Here is a 23,865-nt window from a genome sequence, read left to right on the forward strand (position 1 = left end):
GCATAGAACTTTAGACTGTCAGTCATAACTTTGTTTTCATTTTGAAATATTAACTGAATTTATTAATCTTTTAAAGATTTCTGATAGGTAAATTAGCTTGTGAATGTGTAAAATTAAGAATGCTGTATAATTTATTATTAATAATGATAAGGATCACTTGTATTATGGGAAAGCATAGTGATATACTAATGAGAACAAAGATTCAAAGTACATAACCTAGAAGACAGACATATTCAACTTTAGTGGAATTTGTGCATGAATTTTGTTGTGGTTGTTCGACTATTTGTGACCCCATGGACTGCAGCACACCAGGCTCTTCCATCATCCACTGCTGTCCAAAGTTTGCTCAAACTCATGTTCAGTGACTCAGTGACGCTATATAATAATCTTATCCTCTGCTGCTCCCTTCTCCTTTTGCCCTCAATTTTTCCCAGCATCGGGATATTTTCCATTGAGTTGGCTCTTCACATCAGGTGCCCAAAGTATTGGAGCTTCAACTTCAGCATCAGTCCTTCCAATGCATATTCAGGGTTGATTTCATTTAGGTTGGACTGGTTTGATTTCCTCACAGTCCAAGGGGACTCTTAAGAGTCTTCTCCAGCACCACAATTCAAAAGCATCAATTCTTTGGTGTTCAGCATTCTTTATGGCCCAGTTCTCACATCTGTACATAACTACTGGAAAAACCATAGCTTTGACTATATGGACCTTTCTCTGCAACGTGATGTCTCTGCTTTTTATATTCTGATTTGCAGCAGTGATTTTCACCATTCTGTCTTCCAAGTAACTTACCGTATTTTCCTACTCAGTTATTCTACTGTTGAATCCTTCTAGTATATTGCTAATCTCTGTTTGTTTGTTCTTTAGTTCTTCTCAGTTCAGTTCAGTTCAGTGGCTCAGTCATGTCTGACTCTCTGCTCCCCTATGGACTATAGCACACCAGGCTTGCCTGTTCATCACCAACTTCCCAGAATTTGCTCAAACTCATGTCCATCAAGTCGGTCATGCCATTCAACCATCTAATGATGCCAAAGTCCATCATTAGTTCTTCTTGGTCTTTGCTAATTATTTCTTGCATCTTCTCCATTCTCTTCCAAAATCCTGGACCATCTTATCTGTCATTATTCAGAATTCTTTTTTCTGGAAGGTTTCCTATCTCCACTTCATTCCATTGTCTTTCTGGGAATTTATCTTGTTCCTTCATCTGGGACATAATACTATTCTTTTCATTTTAGTTAACTTTCTGTTATTGTGGTATTCATTTTGGAGGTTGCTGTCTCTGCTTTTTAATATGTTATCCTGTCTAGGTTTGTCTTAGCTTTCCTTCTAGAGAGCAAGCATATATTAATTTCATGGCTGTAGTCACCATCCATAGTGATTTTGGAGTCCGGGGAAGTAAGTTCTGTCACTGCTTCCACTTTTTCCCCTTCTATTTGCCATGAAGTTATGGGAAAGGATGCCATGATTTTAGTTTTTTTAATGTTGGGTTTAAGCCAGCTTTTTTCAGTCTTTTCTTTCACCCTTATCAAGAGGCTTTTTAGTTCCTCTTCACTTTCTGTTATTAGAGTGGTATCATTGTTTCTGTTCTTTATTGTGCCCATCCTTGCATGAAATGTTCCCTTAATGCCTCCAATTTTCTATAAAAGATCTGTAGTCTTTCTCATCTGTTGTTTTCCTCTATTTTTTGCATTGTTCATTTTAAAAAGCCTTCTTATCTCTCCTTCTATTCTCTGAATCTCTGCATTCAGTTGGATATATCTTTCCCTTTCTCCCCTGCATGCTGCTTGTCTTCTTAACTCAGCTATTTGTAAAGCCTCCTCAGACAACCACTTTGCCTTTTTGCATTTCTTTTTCTTTCAGATATTTTTGGTTACTACCTCCTGTATAATGTTACAAATCTCCATCCATAGTCCTTCGGATACTTTGTCTACCAGATCTAATCCCTTAAATCTATTCATCACCTCCAGTATATAATCATAAGGGATTTGATTTAGGTAACACCTGAATGGTTTAGTGGTTTTTTTCTACTTCTTTCAATTTAAACCTGAATTTTGAAATAAGGAGCTCATGATCTGAGAAACAGTCATTCTAGGTATTGTTTCTACTGACTCTATAGAGTTTCTCCTTCTTCAGCTACAAAGTACCTAATCAATCTGATTTCAGTTTTGACCATCTGGTGACATCCATGTGTAGACTCATCTCTTGGGTTGTTGGAAATGAGTCTTTGCTATGACCAGTGCGTTCTCTTAACAAAACTCTGTTAGCTTTTGCCCTGTTTCATTTTGTACTCTAAGACCAAACTTGCCTGTTATTCTGGTATCACTTGCATTCCTACTTTTGCAACCCAACCAGAAATTCTTTGGAAAAATCATAATCTCCAATCCTTCTTCCATTTTTTGAACAGGTTTTGTTCTTGTTGAGTTTTATAAGTGCTCCTTTATATTTTGGATTAGTTCAGTTCAGTTGCTCAGTCATGTCTGACTCTTTGTGACCCCATGAATCACAGCACGCCAGGCCTCCCTGTCCAACACAAACTCCCGGAGTCCTCCCAAACCCATGTCCATTGAGTCGATGATGCCATTCAAACATCTCAACCTCTGTCGTCCCCTTCTCCTCCTGCCCTCAATCCTTCCCAGCATCAGGATCTTTTCCAATGAGTCAGCTCTTCGCATCAGGTGGCCAAAGTATTGGAGTTTCAGCTTCAACATCAGTCTTTCCAATGAACACCCAGGATTGATCTCCTTTAGGATGGACTGGTTGGATCTCCTTGCAGTCCAAGGGACTCTCAAGAGTCTTCTCCAACACCACAGTTCAAAAGCATCAATTCTTCGGCACTCAGCTTTCTTTATAGTCCAACTGTTACATCCATACATGACCACTGGAAAAACCATAACCTTGACTAGATGGACCGTTGTTGGTAAAGTGATGTCTCTACTTTTTAATATGCTCTCTGGGTCGATCATAACTTTCCTTCCAAGGAGAAAGTGTCTTTTAATTTCATGGCTGCAGGCACCATCTGCAGTGATTTTGAAACCCAGAAAAATAGAGTCAGCCACTGTTTCCACTGTTTCCCCATCTATTTGCCATGAAGTGATGGGACTGGATGCCATGATCTTAGTTTTCTGAATGTTGAGCTTTAAGCCAACTTTTCCACTCTCCTCTTCCATTTTCATCAAGAGGCTTTAGTTCTTCTTCGCTTTCTGCCATGAGGGTGGTGTTATCTGCATATCTGAGGTTACTGATATTTCTCCTGGCAATCTTGATTCCAGCTTGTGCTTCTTCCAGCCCAGCGTGTCTCATGATGTACTCTGCATATAAGTGAAATAAGCAGGGTGACAGTATACAGCCTTGAGGTACTCCTTTTCCTATTTGGAACCTGTTGTTCCATGTCCAGTTCTAACTGTTGCTTCCTGACCTGCATACAGATATCTCAGGAGGCAGATCAAGTGGTCTGGTATTCCCATCTCTTTCAGAATTTTCCACAGTTTATTTTTTTTTTTATTCACATATTTATTTATTTATTTATTTTTCAATTTTAATTAAAAAAAATTATACATGTGTTCCCCATCCTGAACCCTCCTCCCTCCTCCCTCCCCATACCATCCCTCTGGGTCGTCCCAGTGCACCAGCCCCAAGCATCCAGCATCGTGCATCGAACCTGGACTGGCATCTCGTTTCATACATGACATTTCACATGTTTCAATGCCATTCTCCCAAATCTTCCCACCCTCTCCCTCTCCCACGGAGTCCATAAGCCTGTTCTATACATCAGTGTCTCTTTTGCTGTCTCGTATACAGGGTTATCGTTACCATCTTTCTAAATTCCATATATATGTGTTAGTATACTGTATTGGTGTTTGTCCTTCTGGCTTACTTCACTCTGTATAATAGGCTCCAGTTTCACAGTTTATTGTGATCCACACAGTCAAAGGCTTTGGCATAGTCAATAAAACAGAAATAGATGTTTTTCTGGAATTCTCTTGCTTTTGCAATGATCTGGCGGATACTGGCAATTTGATCTCTGGTTCCTCTGCCTTTTCTAAAACCAGCTTGAACATCAGAAAGTTCACGGTTCACGTATTGCTGAAACCTGGCTTGGAGAATTTTAAGCATTACTTTACTAGCGTGTGAGATGAGTGCAGTTGTGCCGTAGTTTGAGCATTCTTTGGCATTGCCCTTCTTTGGAATGAAAACTGACCTTTTCCAGTCTTGTGCCCACTTCTGAGTTTCCCAAATTTGCTGGCATATTGAGTGCAGCACTTTTGCAGCATCATCTTTCAGGATTTGAAATAGCTCAACTGGAATTCCATCACCTCCACTAGCTTTGTTCGTAGTGTTGTTTTGGATAGTAAGCGCTTGTTTAATGTAGGGTTTGCAAGTGTCTTCTCCCATTCCATTAGGTGGTATTTTCATTTTGTTAGTCGTTTCCTTTGCTGTTCAGAAGCATTTTAGTTTGATGTAGCCCCATTTGTTTATTTTTGCCTTTGTTTCTCTTTTCTTGGAGACATATCCAGATAGATATTGCTAAGATCGATAACAAACTGTCTATACTGTCCATGCTTTTTTCTAGTCCTTTTATAGTTTTGAGTCTGTAATCTACTTTGAGTTGATGATTATAAATGGCAAAAAATAGTGGTCTGATTTTATTATTTTTCATTTGGCTATTCAGTTTTCACAGTGCCTTTCATTGAATACTATCCTTTGTCAATTGTATCTTCTTTGCTCATTTGTCATAAATTAATTTTCAATATATTTGTAGGTCTATCTGGGCTCTCAATTTTATTCTGTTGAGCTCTAGGTATGATTTTCTGCCAATATTATGCTATTTTAATTATTATAGCTTTGTAATATAATTTTAAATCAGTGTGAGATCTTTATTTTTGTCCTTTTTATGGAATTGCTTTAGTCACTCTGTGTCTTTTATGGTTTCATATAAATTTTAGGACTTTTCATTCTGTTTCTGGAAAAATGTTGGAATTTTTATAGGGATTGTGTTGAAAATGTAGATTGCTCTAGGTAGCATTTTCTTTAACAATGTTAATTCTTCCAACATTTTAACAGTGTTAATCCATAATAATGGAATATCTTTCCATTTCTGCCTTCTAGGCCTTTATTACATTGAAGTACTCTCCTCTATACCTATTTTGTAGAGAGATTTTTGTCATAAATGTGTGTTGAATCTTGTCAAATGCTTTTTCTGTATCTATTGAATTGTACGTATGATATTTATTTTTCATTTTTTATTGTGGTATATTTGTCTGTATACCCACATCTGTGTGTATGTGTATATATATATATATATATTCATATATTTATATATACATACCTCAACATGTATATCTCACATTGATTTGCAGATGTTGACCCATCCATTCACTCCAGGAATAAATCCCAATTGATCATGACTTATGATTTTTTAAATGCATTGTTGTATTAAGTTTAATATTTGTTGAGAATATTTACATATATGTTCATCAGAGAGGTTGATCTGTAATTTTCTTTTGTGTGTGTGTACTCGTCTGGTTTAGGTATCAGGTTAATGTTAGTTTCATATAATGAGTTAGGAAACATTCCTCTTTTATAATTTTTTCGAAGAGTTTGGGAAGCATCAGTATTCAGTATTCTTTGAATATTTGGTAGAATTCACCTGTAAAGCTGTTTTGGGTCTGGAATTTTGTTTTTTGTGAGATTTCTGATTACTGTTTTAATTACCTTACCAGTTTTCAGTCTATTCAGATTTTTTTATTTCTTTATGGTTTAATCTTTGGATATTGTATGATTCTAAGAATATATCCATTTCTTCTTGGTTGTGCAGTTTGTTGGTGTATAGTTGCTCGTAGTATTTTTTTATAATCCTTTGTGTTTTTGTGATTCTGTGATATCTTTTGTTATTCCTTCCCTTTCATTTTGGATTTTGTTTATTTGAGCCTTCTTTCTTTCTTTTTTCCTTCATGATTCTAGCTAAAGCTTTATCTTTACAAATTCAGCTCTTAATTTCATCGATCATTTCTATTATGTTTTTAAATTTCATTTCAATTTATTTCTGCTGCGATCTATATTATTTTCCTCCTTCTAGGACTTTGTTCTTTTTTTCCTAGTTCTTTTAGGTGAAAAGTTAGATTGTATATTTGAAATTTTTTCTTGTTTCTTGAGATAGATCTGCTTGGCTATAAACTTTCCTTTTAGTACAACATTTGATGCATCTGATAGATTTTGTTATATTTTCTTTTCTTTTCCGTTGTCTCCAGGCATTTAAAAAATATTTTTAATATAATTTTTTTGTGTATGTTGGTACTCCTGTGCTGGGGGTGTGCATATTGATAATTATTGTGTCTTCTTGATGAATTGTACCTTTTATCATTACAGTGTGTCCATCTCTATCTCTTGTTACCATTTTTGGTTTGAATTCTGTCTCATATGAGTATAGTTGGCTGCCATTGCATTGAGTATGGTCTTCCATCCCTTCCCTTTATGTCTATGCTCACCTTTAGAGCTGAGTTGAGTTTCCTGGACAGCATATATTTGGGTGTTTTTGTATTCTGTGTACTTTGTGTTATGACTGGTGAATTCAGCCTATTTATGTTTAGGGTGATTATTGACAAATAAGGGCTTAGTATTTCCATATTTTTTTTTCTGGTTGCTCTGTATCTTTTTTTTTTTCTATTATTTCTATTATTAAAAAATAATACTATTATTATTTTATTTTGATGATTTTCTATATTTTTCTCAGTTTCCTTTTCCTTTCTTTTTTGCATCTCTGCTCTAGATTTATTTTTATGGTTACCATGAAGTTTATGTATAACATCTAATAAATAAAATCTTCTTTTTTACTGAAGTGTAGTTGATTTGCAGTGTTTCAGGTATAAAGCAAAGTAATCCAGTTATATCTATCTATTATTTTCTACTATAGGTTATTGTAAGATAGTATAGTTTCCTGTACTATACAGTAGGTCCTTGGTTATCTATTTTATATAGTGATGTATGTCTGTTAATCACTGTTTCCCAATTTATTCTTCCTCACTTCCCCTTTGATAATGACAAGTTTGTTTTCTGTGTCTATGAGTCTAGTTCTGTTTTGTTATTAAGTTCCTTTAAATTATTTTTTTTAATTCCACATATAAGTGATACCATATATTTGTCTTTCTCAGTCTGACTTACTTTACTTAGTATAATAATCTCTAGGCCCATTCATGTTGCTACAAATGACATTATTTCATTTTTTTCAATGGCTGAGTAACATTCCATTATATATGTAATATAATATTTCATATGTATGTATATGTATATATGTGAATTTATATGTATGTATGCTGTATGCAATGTCTGCTTTATGTATTCACCTGTTGATGGACATTAGGATTGGTTCCATTTCTTGGCACTGGTAAATAGTGCTGCTGTGAACACTGGGTACGTATGTCTTTTTTTTGTTTGTTTGTTTGTTTTGTTTTTTTTAATTTAATTTTATTTTTAAACTTTACAATACTGTATTAGTTTTGCCAAATATCGAAATGAATCCGCCACAGGTATATACCCGCGTATGTTTTTTTGAATTAGAGTTTTAATCTTCTCTGGATATATGCCCTCGAGTGGGATTATTGGATTATATGGCAGCTCTTTTTTAAGTATTTTATGGAACCTCCATACTGTTCTTCACAGTGGCTGCACCAATTTACATTCCCATTTACCTTATGTGAGGGATCCCTTTTCTCACATCTTCTCCAGAATTTATTAATTTTGGAATTTTTGATAATGGTCATTCCAACAGGTGTGAGAAATTTAGTTTTCATGTGCCTTTTCATGTACCTATTGGCCATCTGTATGTCTTCTTTGGAGAAATGTCTATTTGGGTTTACTGTGCATTTTTTTTTTTATATTGAGTTGTATAAGCTGTTTGTATATTTTAGAAATTAACTCCTTGTTGGTTGCATTGTTTGCAAATATTCTCTCCCAGTTTGTAAAATGTCTTTTCATTTTGCTTATAGTTTCCTTTGCTATATAAAGGCTTTTAAGTTTAATTAATAATACATCTGATTTATTTTTGCTTTTGTTTTCTTTACCCTATGAAACAGATGCAAAAAAAAATGTTGCTGTACTTTGTATCAAAGTTTGTTTTGCCTATGTTTTTGGTAGGATTTTTATAGTATCCAGTCTTACATTTAGATCTTTAATACATTTAAAGTTTATTCTTATATATGGTGCTATGTTCTAATGTCGTTCATTGATGCATAACTGTTCAGTTTTTGCATAACTGCCTATTGAAGAAACAGTCTTTTCTCTGTCATATATTCTTGCCTCCTTTGTCATAGGTTGCTGCTGCTGCTATGTGGCTTCAGTCGTGATTATAACTGTGGGCATGTTTCTGGGCCCTTTTCCATTCATCTATGTGTCAGTTTTTGTGCAAGTGCTATACTGTTTTGATGACTGCAATATAGTCTGATATCAGGGAGCATGATTCTGACAGTTCTGTTCTTTCTCGAGATTGTTTTGGCTATTGAGTATTTTTTATGTTTCCATACAGATTAAACAATTTTTGTTCCAGTTCTGTGAAACATACCATTGGTAATTTGATAAATACTGCATTGAATTTGTAGCTTGCCTTGGGTAATGTGATCGTTTTAATAATATTGATTCTTCCAGTCTGAGAACATAGTATATCTTATCATTTGTTTATGTGGTCTTCAATTTCTTTCATCAACATCTTATAGTTTTTGCAGTACAGTTCTTTTGTGTCTTTAGGTAGGTTTATTTGTAGGTATTTTCTTGTTCTTTTTTGTTTGTTTGTTTTTAGTGGAGTGTAATTGCTTTCTGCTGTTGTGTTATCTCCTGCTGTACAACAAAGTGAATCAGCTGTATATATACATATATTTCATCCTCTTGATCTTCCCTCCCATTCCCCATCATAGCACTCCTCTAGGTCATCACAGAGCACTGAGCTGAGTTCCCTGTGCTATACAGCAGCTTCCCACTAGCTCTCTCTTTTACACATGGTAGTGAATATATGTCAATCCTAGTCTCTCAATTCTTCCCACCCTCTCCTTCCCCCTGGGCCATAAGTCTTCTCTATGTCTGCATCTTTATTCCTTCCCTGAAAATATGTTCACCAGTACCATTTTTCTAGATTCCATTTCTATATATGTTAAGATATGATATTTATTTTTCTCTTTCTGACTTATTTCACTTTGAGGAACAGACTCTAAGTTTATCTACCTGACTACAAAGGACCCAATTTCATTCCTTTGTATGACTGAGTAATATTCCTTTGTATATATGTACCTCTTCTTCTTTATCCATTCATCTTTTGATAGACATTTAGGTTGATTGCATGTTCAGGCTATTGTGAATAGTGCTGCAGTCATACATTATGGTACATATGCCTTTTTGAATAATGGTTTTCTCAGGTTTTTTTATGCCCAGTGGTGGGATTGCTGGGCCATATGGTAGTTCTATTTTAGTTTTTTAAGGAACCTCTATACTGTTCTGCATGTTGGTTTTATCAATTTACATTCTCACCAACAGTGCAATAGTGTTCATTTTTCTCCACACCCTGTATAGCACTTAGTGTTTGTAGATTTTTTTAATGCTGTCCATTCTGACCAGTGTGAGGTGATACCTCATTGTGATTTTGATTTGCATTCCTCTGATAGTTAATGACGTTGAGCATTTTTTCATTTGCCTGTTGGCCCCCCTGTATTATCATCTTTGGAGAAATTTCTATTTAGGTCCTCAGCCCATTTTTTTATTACTTCTTTTTTTTTTTTCCTTTTTGAATATTGAGCTGCATGAGCTGCTTGTGTATTTTTAAGATTAATCCTTTATCAACTGTGTTGTCTGCAAGTACTTTCTCCCATTCTGAGGGTTGTTGTTTTGTCTTATCTATGGTTTCCTTTGCTTTGCTACAGCTTTTGAGTTTAATTAAGTCCCATTTATTTATTTTTGTGTTTATTTTTATTACTCTTGGAGGTGGATCAAAAAGGATCTGCAATTTAGGTCACAGAGTGTTCTGACTATATTTTCCCTAAGAGTTTTATAGTGTCTGGCCTTATTTTTATGTCTTTAAACCATTTTGAGTTTGTTTTTGTGTATGGTGTTAGAAAGTGTTCTGATTTCATTCTTTTACAAGTAGCTGTCCAGTTTTCACAGTACCATTTATTGAACAAGCTGTCTTTTCTCCATTTTATATTCTTTCCCCCTTTGTTAAAGATTAGTTGACCATAGGTGCATGGGTTAATCTCTGGACCTTCTATCCTATTCCATAGATCTGTATTTTCTGCCACTACTATGCTGTTTTGATTCCTGTATTCTGAAGTCAGGAAGCCTTGATGCAGTGGTAAATGGCATTCTTTTCTTAATTTCTCTTTCTGTATTTTGTTGTTAGTGTATAAAATACAACAGACTTCTTTATATTAATTTTGTGTCCTGCAGCTTTACCTGATTCATTGATGAGTTCTAGTAATTTTCTGGTAGTATCTTTGGGATTTTCTGTGTATAATTTAATCTGCAAACAGTGAAAGTTTTACATCTTCCTTTCCAATTTGGTTTCCTTTTTATTTATTTTTCTTTGATTGCTGTCAGTAAAGCATCCAAAACTATGTGGAATAAAGTTGGTGTAAGTGATAATTCTTGTTTTGTTCCTGATCTTAGAGGCAATGTGTTCAACTTTTCACCACTACATATGATGTTAGCTGTGGGTTTGTTGTATATGGCCTTTATTATGTTGAGGTTTGTTACCTCTATTTTTACTTTTTGGATAGTTCTTATCATAAATGGATGTTAAATTTTACAGAAGCTTTTTCTACATTTATTGAGATGATCATATGACTTTGACTTTTGTATCATTTAATGTGATGTGTCAACTGATTAATTTATAGATATTGAAAAATCCTTGCAACCCTGGGATAAATCTCACTTGGTCATGGAATATAATCCTTTTGATGTATTGTTAGATTTGGTTGGCTAGTATTTTGTTGAGGATTCTTGCACCCATATTCATCAGTTATATTGCCTTATAATTGTAATATTCTCTGGAGAGATTACATGCTGGGACATAAGCAAGCCTTGATAAGTTTAAGAAAACAGAAATTGTATTAAGCATCTTTTGTGACTGTAACACTATGAAATTAGAAATGAACTGCAAGAAAAAAGCTTTAAAAAAAAGCCACAAAATATGGAGTCTAGAGAATATTCCACTAAACAACGATTAGATCACTGAAGAAATGACAAGGAAATAAAAAATACTTAGAGACAAATGAAAATGAAAACCTGATGATCCAAAACCTATGGATACAGCAAAAGAAGTTCTTGCTTACCTCAGGAAACCAGAAAACCTTCAAATAAACTGCCTAATGTTATACCTAAAGCGACTAGAGAAAGAAAAACAAAACTCAAGATTAGTAGAAGGAAATAAATCATAAAGATTAGGGCAGAAATAAATGAAATAGAGACTAAAAAAGAAATAGTTGAAAAGATCAACATAAATAAAAGCTGTTTCTTTGAAAAGAGCACAAAACTGAGAAACCTATAGCCAGACTCATCAAGAAAAAAAGGGAGAGGACACAAATCAACAAAATTAGAAATGAAAAAGGATAGGTAAGAACTGACATAACAGAAGTTGTGTGAGACTATTAAAAGCAAGTTTATGCCAATAATGTGCCTATATACAAAATGCTGGGCTATGTGAATCACAGGCTAGAATTAAGATTTCCAGGAGAAATAACTACAATCTCAAATATGCAGATAATACCACTCTAATGGCAGAGAGCAAAGAGGAACTAAAGAGTCTCTTGATGAGAGTGAAAGAGGAAAGTGAAAAAGCTGGCTTAAAACCCAACATTCAGAAAATGAAGACCATGGAATCTGGTCTCATCTCTTCGTGGCAAATGATGAGGAAAAATTGGAAACAATAGCAGATTTTATTTTCCTGGGCTTCAAAATCACTGAGGATGGTGACTGCAGCCATGAAATGAAAAGACATTTGCTCCTTGGAAGAAAAACTGTGACAAACAGACAGCATATTAAAAAGCAGAGACGTTACTTTGCTGACAAAGATCCATCTAGTCAAAGGTATGGTTTTTCCAGTCCTCATGTACAGATGTGAAAGTTGGACCATAAAGAAGGCTGAGTAACATAGAATTGATGCTTTTGAATTGTTGCACAAGAGAAGACTCTTGAGAGTTGCTTGGACAACATAGAGATCAAACAGTCAGTCCTAAAGGAAATCAGTCCTGAATATTCTTTGGAAGGACTGATGCTGAAGCTGAAGCTTCTACTTTGGCAGCCTGATGTGAAGAACCAACTCATTGGAAAAGATCTTGATGCCATGAAAGACTGAGGGCAAGAGGAAAAGGAGACAAAAGAGGATGAGATGATTGGTTAAAATCACTGGTTAGATGGACATGAGTTTGAGTAAACTCTGGGAGATAGTGAAGAACAGGAAAGCCTGGTGTGCTGCAGTCCATGGGGTCGCAAAGAGTTGGACATGATTTAGCAACTGAACAACAACAATAAATAACAGAAGTCCAGGACCAGATGGCTTCAAAGGCCAATACTTTGAATTCTGCTGTTATTTCTTTAGGTAAACTCTCCGCTCCTTTTCCCACCCCCACTTTTCTCCTTTCTCCTGTTATCCTAGATTTTTTTTCATAATAGAGTTGGGTATTTCTCAAAACATTTCCTCTCCTTCCCCCACCCACTTTCTCCTCCTCATTCTTCTTTTTCTAGATTCTAATTCTCTTCTTCTGTCTTTATTATTTCTATATTTTATTTTCAAGTTCACTAATTCTCTCTTCCATATGATCTGATTTGTTTTCAGTGTTTTAACATTATATCTTTCATCTCATTTATTGTATTCTTAAGCTCCATAATTTCTGTTTGGTTCCTTTTAGAGTTTCAATGTCTTTGGTAAAGTATTCCCTATGTTCAGTAATTTTATTCCTTATCTTGTTGAACTGCCTTTCTGAGTCTTCTTGTTGTCCACTGAGTTTCTTCATGGCAGTTATTTTGAATTTTTCATTAGTTAGAATTTAAATTTGGTTTCTAGAGAATTTTTTTTTGTGATACTGTGTTACCACAATTTTTCATGGGGCTTCATGAGCTGATACTATGCTGGACACCTTTCTACTTTAGGTACATATTTTATTTTACCTTGATTCTAATGATTTTACAGATTAATAATTAGAGGCCTTTGTTTTGTTTTTCAATAGGTTGTGCTATAGCAATGTTTTGGGAGCTTCCTGTAGTTTTACTTGAGAATAAGTACTTTCTATTCTCTACCACCTTTGCTGGATGTGTTACCTGGAACCTTCATTGTAGCTGCTTGTGCCTCTGTGGGCACTGGGGCCTTGCTGCTACTAGAGTTGATATTGTAGCTGGCATCACCACTGGCATGGCAAGAACCTAAACTGTGTCCGGGATCTCCTGAGTCTTAAGTTCTGCTATGGTGGAGAGAAGAGGGAGAGTAGGGAGCTAGCTGTAGTTTTTTTTGTCTCTACTGTATCTGGTGTTATTAGATTCATAGTTGCTGCTGCTGTGGATTGGCAGGACTGCAGTGGTAGGTATCTTAACAGTTGGAGAGATCAGTTGGAGGCTCAGCTGTCACTGCTGCCAGGTTCTGTGGCCATGGGTCCCACTGTGGCTGGGTGTGCTGGAGTCATGTATGCCTCCTTCCTTGCTACGAGGTTCTCTAGGGTTGTGGGATCAGTTACTATGGTCAAGGGTCCAGGATCTCAGTCACTGTCTCAGCTGTTCCTCTGATTCTGCCTTCTGTATGTGTTCTAGCCCACCCACATTTACATGTACAGGTGTGTGGAACTCTCCAGCATCCTGGTGTGTTAGGCCAAATCATCCTTGTTAAGTTATGGATGTTTTACTGGTTGTTGTTTGAATGGAAGAGGCAAAGAGAGCATCTTGTTCCACCATGATGCAGATGGCACCCACTTGCTTCTCTTTCTATGACTGCTAATTAGCTACTACTTGCTTAAGTATTTGTAGTGTATTAGGAAACGTATAAGCATATTCACTTTTAAATTTCACAGTAAGAAACTGAAGCTCTAAAAAAAAATACTCAAGAGTACTTATTAAATGTCAAGAACCTTGAAGAGTTTGAGATTTTACTTGACTTAGAATTAACAGTTTCTCAGATGGTGAAAGAAGATTCAAGACTCTTGGGTAAGAATCAAATCAGTGTCTTTTTATTCACAAAAGTGTCAGACAGAGCGGTAGTGTTTGTCCCAGTTCTGCAAGCCCCAGTTCTCGTACAAAAGTCTGAGGCATCTGCATATTTTTTTGGTAGTATATATTGTTCTAGGAAAGGAATCATGAGATTAGGAACATTAAATCCTTTATAATGGACATACCTGCCCGTGCTCTTCAGAGAGATCCTATCTCTTTTTCCCAAGATTTTAAACAAACTTATCTTTCATCTGATAGAAAACACCTTTTCTGTCCTCTGAGGCTACTTGCTACACAGATATCTTTGAAAAGATAGTTTTGTACAAAGAGAAAAAGGACAGTTGGTATCTCTGTTCACAAGATGTATAGAAACATGAAGATGAAGAAATGTCTGATGAAGAAATTTTTCCTGATTTGGTGTGTGGTGTATATGCCAGTTTGAATCCATTCTGTCAGGTTCCACAGCTTTAGCTTGATACCCCTTTGATACTTCAATAAAGTCATTTGCATAGCTCTTCAAGAATGTTTAATGTTTAACCAGTCGCTCAGTCTTGTCCTACTCTTTGAATTTCAGCACGCCAGGCCTCCCTGTCCATCACCAACTCCCGGAGTTCACTCAGACTCACGTCCATCAAGCAGTGATGCCATCCATCCATCTCATCCTCTGTTGTCCCCTTCTCCTCTTGTCCCCAATACCTCCCAGCATCAGAGTCTTTTCCAGTGAGTCAGCTCTTCGCATGAGGTGGCCAAAGTACTGGAGTTTCAGCTTTAGCATCAGTCCTTCCAAAGAAATCCCAGGGCTGATCTCCTTCAGAATGGACTGGTTGGATCTCCTTGCAGTCCAAGGGACTCTCAAGAGTCTTCTCCAACACCACACTTCAAAAGCATCAATTCTTCGGCTCAGCTTTCTTCACAGTCCAACTCTCACATCCATACATGACCACAGGAAAAACCATAGCCTTGACTAGATGGACCTTTGTTGGCAAAGTAATGTCTCTGCTTTTGAATATGCTATCTAGGTTGGTCATAACTTTCCTTCCAAGGAGTAAGCATCTTTTAATTTCATGGCTGCAGTCACCATCTGCAGTGATTTTGGAGCCCAAAAAAATAAAGTCTGACACTGTTTCCACTGTTTCCCCATCTATTTCCCATGAAGTGATGGGACCAGATGCTATGATCTTCGTTTTCTGCATGTTGAGCTTTAAACCAACTTTTTCAGTCTCCACTTTCACTTTCATCAAGAGGCTTTTTAGTTCCTCTTCACTTTCTGCCATAAGGATGGTGTCATTTGCATATCTGAGGTTATTGATATTTCTCCCGGAAATCTTGATTCCAGCTTTTGCTTCTTCCAGCCCAGCATTTCTCATGATGTACTCTACATATAAGTTAAATAAGCAGGGTGACAATATACAGCCTTGACGTACACCTTTTCCTATTTGGAACCAGTCTGTTGTTCCATGTCCAGTTCTAACTGTTGCTCCCTGAACTCCCTAAATATAAATAACTTATTAAGGTATTTAAAATCAAGGAGCATTTCAAGAGGTTTCAATGGAGTATTCCCAAGACTGTCTTGGAGTTAATTTCTGTTGTAGGGCTCTATTTTTTCCTTCTTCATTTAGCTAAAAACCTAAGGGGTCAGGAAGATCTGAATCAAAATACTGATTCCACCACTTACTCACTAGGGCCTTTGAGCAAAAATTTCATTATTTTGGAAAGTGTTTATTTAGCTAAAATAGAATAGATAGATAGACAAGCTAATTCACTCAATTGTATCTGACTCTTTGCAGCCCCCTGGACAGTCGCCCACCAGGCTCCTCTGTCTATGGGATTTCCAAAGCAAGAATACTAGAGTGGGTTGCCATTTCCTTCTCCAGGGGATCTACCTGACCCAGGGATTGAATTGTGTCTCCTTCTCTGGCAGGCAGATTCTTTACCACTGAGTCACTTTGAAGCCTCGCTTGATAGCATCCTGATTCTTTATAACTTTGCATGGAGCTGATAACATTGTGATGATCTATTTATTGCTTTCCCTGGAGTTTATATATTCTCTCTTTGATGAAACACTTACCTTTAGAGAGTTATTTTGGTGATCCCTAAACATAACAGTTTAATTAAGAAAAATGAATGCCACATCAGCCTAGAGGGTATACTGCAAGGGTTTTCGTGCTTTTTCACAAGCATGATGAACTTTTCCAACACCCATCTGCTAGTATTTGTAAAGGCAATTAACTACTTACTGCTGTTTTAAATAATATTCTATAAAATTAAATAAAATTCCTGTACTCTAAGTCTGGAATGAAAATACCTGGCATACATACCTGTTCTGTACTCTCTCCTTTTGATAGACATTGCATGTCATTTATTCTCACTGAGTTTTAATGTGACCTCAAAGCCCTTCTCAATTCAGTGCTCCCCACACTTCTTGAAAATTAAAAGTACTTGGAAGACAAGGTGAAATGGTCTTGCTAGTCCTAGAATGACCATTCTAAAGTTCATAATGAGATTCTATATTCAGAATGGCATTTTGGTATACACAATCTGGGGCAAACTAATAAAAGTGCGTGTGAATATGACACATAAATTAAGTGTAACTTTGTGTTTTCCTTCCACATTTGCCATTACTATCTTGACAACATTATCTGGATACAAAATCTTTCACTAGCCCAATCATTTCACATAAAAGGATCTGGTCTCTTCATGTGAACCGCTATATTTTGTAGTAATGAGGAAAACATTTTCTCCATGCCTTTTAATAAACAAGCAAGAGAACCATAAGTCATTTGGTAATAGGGTTTATTTTATCACATCAAAGACAGGCAAAATCCTAGTGATGTCAGGCTACAGGGAAAAAAATTACAAGTCACTTGCTGTTTCTTCATCTCTTTCAGGAAAATGTAGGCTGTTCAGTCAACAATGAGGCCAACACTTAAGCACATTTTCATGTACTCTAACCTTGTTCTGAAAGCTTTGTTTGTGTGGTTAAAAGTATGAAAATGTCCTGATTAGACTGTGTTAGCATTATGGAGCAGAGGACACGAGACTTGACTTTAAGGGTATAAGATCTGTGAGCTGATTTGCCTTCTCTCCCCATGTTACTGGAGTATTGTTTCTTTTGTCAAAAATTGAATATTTCAATTTATCTCAGGAGATTGTAAATGTTAGAGAGATTGGATTAAGTGAAATAATATTTTAAAAATATGTATATAATTCCTAGCACATAGAAGTTACTCAAAAGTTACAAATTGTTTCAAGTACATGAAAAAGTAATTTAAAAATAATATAGAACTGATGGCTATCATTTTTGTTATGTATGTATTTAGAATATTAAAAATATCTATCACCAATTAAACATATGCCTATAACTCTGATAGTTTTGTTTTAGTTTTTGTTTTTTTTTTAAACAAGAAAGTACAAAAGTCTGCGAAGAGTGGACTCTGGAGCAATAAAAGCTTTAGTTTGCTTTATTATTTTACATTTTAATTAATTAAGTTTTGGCTGCACTTTGTCTTCGTTGCCGTGCACAGGCTTTCTCTAGTTGTGGCAAGCAGCAGCTACTCTCTTCATTGCAGTAAGCAGGTTTCTCCTTGCAGTGGCTTGTCTTGTTGTGGAGCGTGGCCTCTAGAGTGTGTGGGTTCATAGTTGTGGCAGATGGTCTTAGTTGACTTCTGGCATATGGAATCTTTCTGCCCCAAGGATCAAACTTGTGTCCCCTGCATTGGCAGGAAGATTGTTAACCACTGGACCACCAGGAAAGACTTGGTTTGCTTTACATCTCTGGCATTGAGACGATGTAGAATCTTTATGTGGGTATTTAGTGTTTCAGATCCCAGTTTTATCACCTGTGTAATAGAGAAATCCTTATTATTTGATATTTTATTTGATATATAAAATATAAACTATTTTGTATGCAAAATACCAAATCTGTATTATTCAATGAGTAGTGATTACTACCTTACTTCTATTGTCATCATCAAAACGTGTATGGACACTTCTAGGGAATGAATATATCTCAGTTCTAGGACCATGCAAGCAGAGTATTTAATTTTTATCAGAGTTGTAGTAGTTAAGGGGAACTTTAAACCCCACATTAGCCTAACACATTAGGCTGGGCTCATCACGTAATAAACATTAGTGGTGAAATATGTTTCCCATGGATAACAACATTTCTGAGTCATTCATTTCTGGAAGTTTTCACATTTGAAATATATTCAGTAATTAAACTGATATTTATTAAGCAGTCACTGTGCATGTGCCATGTAGCTAAGTGCTAAGATAATTGAAACGGCCCCAGGTCATTAAACCCATAGTTTATTGAATATGAAACCTTTTATTTGGAAGATGACCTATTAGGTGACCTACGTTATTGCCCAGATGTATGTACTTTAATCCCATCCAAAAATATAGAGTGGCAATGTTGTATAAGAAATAGGTGCTGGCCTTCTGTGTATTTCTTATATTTAGAGAATAAAATCAGGGATTTCTATTCTTACTGTATAACTGTCTGCTGCTGCAGCTAGCAGTCCATATATTCTTTAACATTCAACTCATACATTATTTTCCCCACTTGGTATGAGTTATATCTTCCTCCACTCAGGAAGCTATTTACTTTTTTTCCCTCTTTTCCATCCTGTCTATAATAGCACAAACATTTTTGTTGCCTTGCTCTGTTGTCCAAAGTTTTTGTTCCTATATGTCATTCTTGTTTTAAATTAATCCATTTCATTTTACAATAAGAGATGGTCATTAAGTCTGTATTTTTTCATATTATATTTTATGATTATTGTTGTTGTTGTTGTTCACTCAGTCATGTCTGACTTTTGTGACCCCATGGATTGCAACACACCAGGCTTCCCTGTCCTTTACCATTTCCCAGAGTTTCCTCAGATTCATGTCCATTGAGTCCATGATGCCATCCAGCCATCTTGTCTTCTGTCATTCCCTTCTCCTCCTGCCTTCAATCTTTCCCAGCATCAGGATCTTTTCCAGTAAGTCAGTTCTTTGCATTAAGTGGCCAAAGTATTGGAGCTTCAGCCTCAGCATCAAACCTTCTAGTGAATATTCAGGATTGATTTTCTTTAGGATTGACTGGTTTGATCTCCGTGTAGTCCAAGGGACTCTCATGTGTCTTCTCCAACACCACAGTTCAAAAGCATCAATTCTTCGGTGCTCAGCCTTCTTTATGGTCCAGATCTCATATCCATATGTGACTACTGGAAAACAACAACAACAACAACAACAACATAACTTTGACCATATGGATCTTTGTCAGCAAAGTAATGTCTCTGCTTTTTAATATGCTGTCTAAGTTGGTCATAGATTTTCTTCCAAGGAGCAGGCATCTTTTAAGTTCATGGCTGCAGTCACCATCTGCAGTGAATTTAGAGTCCAAGAAAATAGTCTGTCACTGTTTCCATTGTTTCCCCATCTATTTGCCATGAAGTGATGACACCAGATGCCTTGATCTTTGTTTTTTGAATGTTAAGTTTTAAGACAGCTTTTTCACTCTCCTCTTTCACCTTCATTAAGGGACTCTTTAGTTCCTGTTTGCTTTCTTCCATAAGGGTGATGTCATCTGAATATCTGAGGTTATTGATTTTTCTCCTGGCAATATTGATTCCAGCTTGTGCTTCATCCAGTCCAGCATTTTGCCTGATATACTCTGCATATAAGTTAAATAAGCAGGGTGACAGTATACAGCCTTGAAGTACTCCTTTTCCAATTAGGAAGTAGTCCATTGTTCCATGTCCGGTTCTAACTGTTGCTTCTTGACCTGCACACAGAGTAATCAGGAGGAAGGTAAAGTGGTCTAGTATTCCCTTCTGTTTAAGAATTTTCCATAGTTTGTGTTGGTCCACAGAATCAAAGGCTTTATCATAGTCAGTGAAGCAGAACTCGATGTTTTTTCTGGAATTCTCTTGCTTTTTCTATGATCCAATGGATGTTGACCAATTGACCTCTGGTTCCTCTGCCTTTTCTAAATGCAGCTTGGACATCTGGAAGTTCTCAATTCATGTACTGTTGAAGCCTAGCTTGGATAATTTTGAGTATTACTTTGCTGGCATGTGATATGAGTGCAATTGTGTGGTAGTTTGAACATTTGTTGGCATTGCCTTTCTTTGGGATTGGAATGAAGACTGACCTTTTCCAGTCCTGTGGCCATTGCTGAGTTTTCCAAATTTGCTGGCATAGTGAGTGTAGCACTTTAACAACATAATCTTCTAAGATTTGGAATAGCTCAATTGGAATTCCATCACCTCCACTAGCTTTATTTGTAGTGATGCTTCCTAAGGCCCACTTAACTTCATACTCCAGGATGTCTGGCTTTAGGTTAATGATCACACCATCATGGTTATCTGATCATGAAGATATTTTTGTATAGTTCTTCTGTGTATTCTTGCCACCTCCTCTTATATGTATTGAGGCTGAATTCCCAATGCATATATTATGATAATGTATTCTTAATTTCTAAATATTTGTGTGTGTGTTTTTGTTTGTTTAGTTTTATTTGCCTATTTTTGTCTGTGCTGTGTCTTGTTGCTACATGGGCTTTGCTCTAGTTGTCAGGAGTGGGGGCTACTCTCTAGTTGCAGTGTGAGGGCATCTCTGTGGTGTCTTCTCTTGTTGCTGAGCACAGGCTCTAGGGTGTGTGAGATTCAGTAGTTGTGGCTCTAGGGCTCTAGAGCACAGGCTCAGCAGTTGTGGCAGACAGGCTTAGTTGCTCAGCAGCATATGGGATCTGTGGATCAGGGATTGAGCCCGTATCTCCTGCATTGACAGACAGATTCTTCACCACTTAGCCACTGGGGAAATCTCAGTTGTTTTTTTTTTTCTTAATAAAATGATTTCCACTTCTTTCTTCTTCTGTATGATTCCTAGAAAAATTCTGACAAGTGTGTATTTTGAAAATCAAAGACAATATCAGTTTCCCAACTGAATCTTAAAAAATTTTTATGTTTATTCTGTGCAACATAAAGCCATGTATTTCTGTGGAAATTTTTATTTTTTTAGAGTTTTTTTGTTTTGATGTGTAAAAATTTAAAGTATTTGTTCTAAATGAAATATCCATATTGCTTGAGGAAGGTTTATATTTTTGAAGACTAACAAAGTAGTTTGATAATCTTATACCCAAAATAAAAACAAAATTTTATAAATATTAAGCAGTACTCATTTCTAACACTTAACTACATTTCAAATCTTGTAGAAGGAAAGAAAAATTATACAGTCTCAATGCTCACGAAGTATTCACATGCATATTTCAGACTATGATGAAAAGATGATGAAGCATGCTTGGCCAAAAATATATCAACAGCTTCAGAATTCCCTGTGGTGAAATAGACTGTTCAATGCATGATTCGAACCTTGAAAAGCAACCATCTAATTTCCTAGTAGGATATAAACTCAGTGAACCACACCAGTGACCATCTGGTAGATTTTGTTGCTCTTTGTAAAGCCATCACTTTAAAGATTAAGGCAAAATAATTTAGGAAAGTGAATGGAGGAAAGGGACCGGTAGCTCACTAAAGACATTGAGTAATGCCATGTGACACATGACTAGTTATGTGGACTAGCTTCATGTGAAAAGTCCTTTTTTGTGTGTGCTAAAAAATTACAGCAAGCAAAAATTTTATAGGAATCATTCTAGAATGATACTTCACACATTTTTGTCTTTGGCTCTCTCTCCCCTATGCAGCATTATTGATCACCTTAGTAAATTATATTAAATGTGTGTGTGTGTGTGTGTGTGTGTTTGAGCCATTCAGTGATGAAAGTTCTTCAATGCAGTTGATAATGGAAGATAAAATTTAAATGTTGAAATCTGAATGCCTTCAGAACTTTTTTTAGTCTATTGCTCAATGTACTTGAAATTTTAAATCTTTCTGTAGTCACTTTTCTTAAGGTTTTCCTAATTGTATATCTGACTCAACAGAACAGAAATAAATTGTTTTTTAATACATAATTTTATGTATGTAAAACTGACACTAGATATCTTAAATATTGAAGAAGTTTTAAAATATAATTATTTTATCTGTAATTTTAATGGTTCTGTATTTCTCACTATTCTTTGTGTTTTTGACTAAGATAATTGTCCCTTCATTTATTGCTACTTATGTTTGAGGTTACCATAGCATTCAAACTCAGTTACAGTATTAAGGCCACTTATAATATATTTATATTAGACTTATAGCTAATGCAAAAAAAGCACATTATGTAGCACATGATTATTTACATAGCAAATAAAGTAAATGAAAATAAAGATAAATGTGTTAAGAGAAATAATGTAAGCAAGTTGAAACCAAGAGCAAAGTAAATATACATAAGTAATGTTCTGTATTTTTATATACTTGTTAAAATCAGCATTAAATTTGGCTTTAATTCATCTGGGAACTTATTTGGGTTTAATTCATCAGGGAACCTAAACATATCTGGAGAACATGATAAGTTCATAGTCTTAAAGCAGACAAATTGTGATGAAAACCAAACTTACTAAGCAGAGTGCAAAATTTCTTATGCAATACATGATAAAGAAGGCACAGTATAATTTAATGGTCTCTGTCCTATATTTGTAAATATGAACTCAGCAAATGAGCTTCTAAGGGTTGCATCACATCTTTTTACTGATGTATAAATGAGGCCTTGATATTGAAAAGATTGAGGATCATATGCATAGAATCAATATCATCAAACCACACATGCCTAATGTCATTGGCCACTATGAGTCCTGTACATACCCACCTATCTATATTTAAATGTGAATCTCTTTGTTAGTTTGTATATTTGAAATTTGATCTGAAAATGCATCATCTGAGAATAGAACCAAGGGTGTAATGTTTCTCCATTAATAGATCTTTATTGATTTTTACATTTTGTCATTTAATAGATTAATAATTAATTTCCAAGATAAGTTAGTTTTTATATTTATACCCCTTATACACGAAACATAATGTCAATATAGGTAACAAAACTGTACTTAGCATGGATTTGTTAACTATTTGTTATAAATATATTAACAGTGATTCCAAACTTTATGAAAATGGGAGATGATTGCATTTATCATAACTCTTTCTTAAATGTCTGTTGCCCGTGAATCTTTATATTTACAATAAAGAAAATGATTCTAAACAACTAAGATGATTTTATTGTAAGTGCAACTGCATATTTAGAAAATCATCTCAGTATAAAGTATTATGCTTCAGTGAAAATACTGGGTATTTTATTGTTGTAAATTTTTATTAAAATAAATCATAGAATTGATGATTGATGTATTAATAATTAAAATGTGAAAATTATAGACAAAACATTTTCAAATTAAAGGATATAGTATTTATGTATTTATAGTAAATTAAATATCTTGATTGACAGTGATGGAGAAGAGATACACAATTGCTGATTTTAAGGAGGTTATGACTTCTGGAAAACACCCACAAAAGTAAATACTGTCATAAAGTAAAAACAGCCCCTTGTACTGCATTCCCTCAAGAGAGTTACAAATAAAATGTCATGGAAAATCAGAATTAGCTGTGAATTTTGTCTTGGTGAGAGGGGGATTAATTTTGATGGAGATGTGAAAAATAACTCAGGTGTTCATGTGTCTTGTCTTCTTTTTATCTCCTATCATTTATTGAGTGTTTTCTTTAGGTCAGAAACAATTTGTGATTACCCACTTAATCTTCATACTCATGCTATATAGACTAAATAATA

The 23,865-nt window shown here is 35.4% G+C and overlaps 1 protein-coding gene across 7 annotated transcripts in view; it reads left to right on the forward strand.

The window, feature by feature from the left end:
* The window catches only part of CSMD3 (CUB and Sushi multiple domains 3), a 1,461,887-nt gene that overhangs the window by 327,495 nt on the left and 1,110,527 nt on the right, over nt 1-23,865 (forward strand). The gene's annotated exons all lie outside the window — the stretch shown is intronic.

This window comes from Bos indicus, chromosome 14, assembly GCF_029378745.1.
Source record: "Bos indicus isolate NIAB-ARS_2022 breed Sahiwal x Tharparkar chromosome 14, NIAB-ARS_B.indTharparkar_mat_pri_1.0, whole genome shotgun sequence".
NCBI lineage: Eukaryota > Metazoa > Chordata > Mammalia > Artiodactyla > Bovidae > Bos > Bos indicus.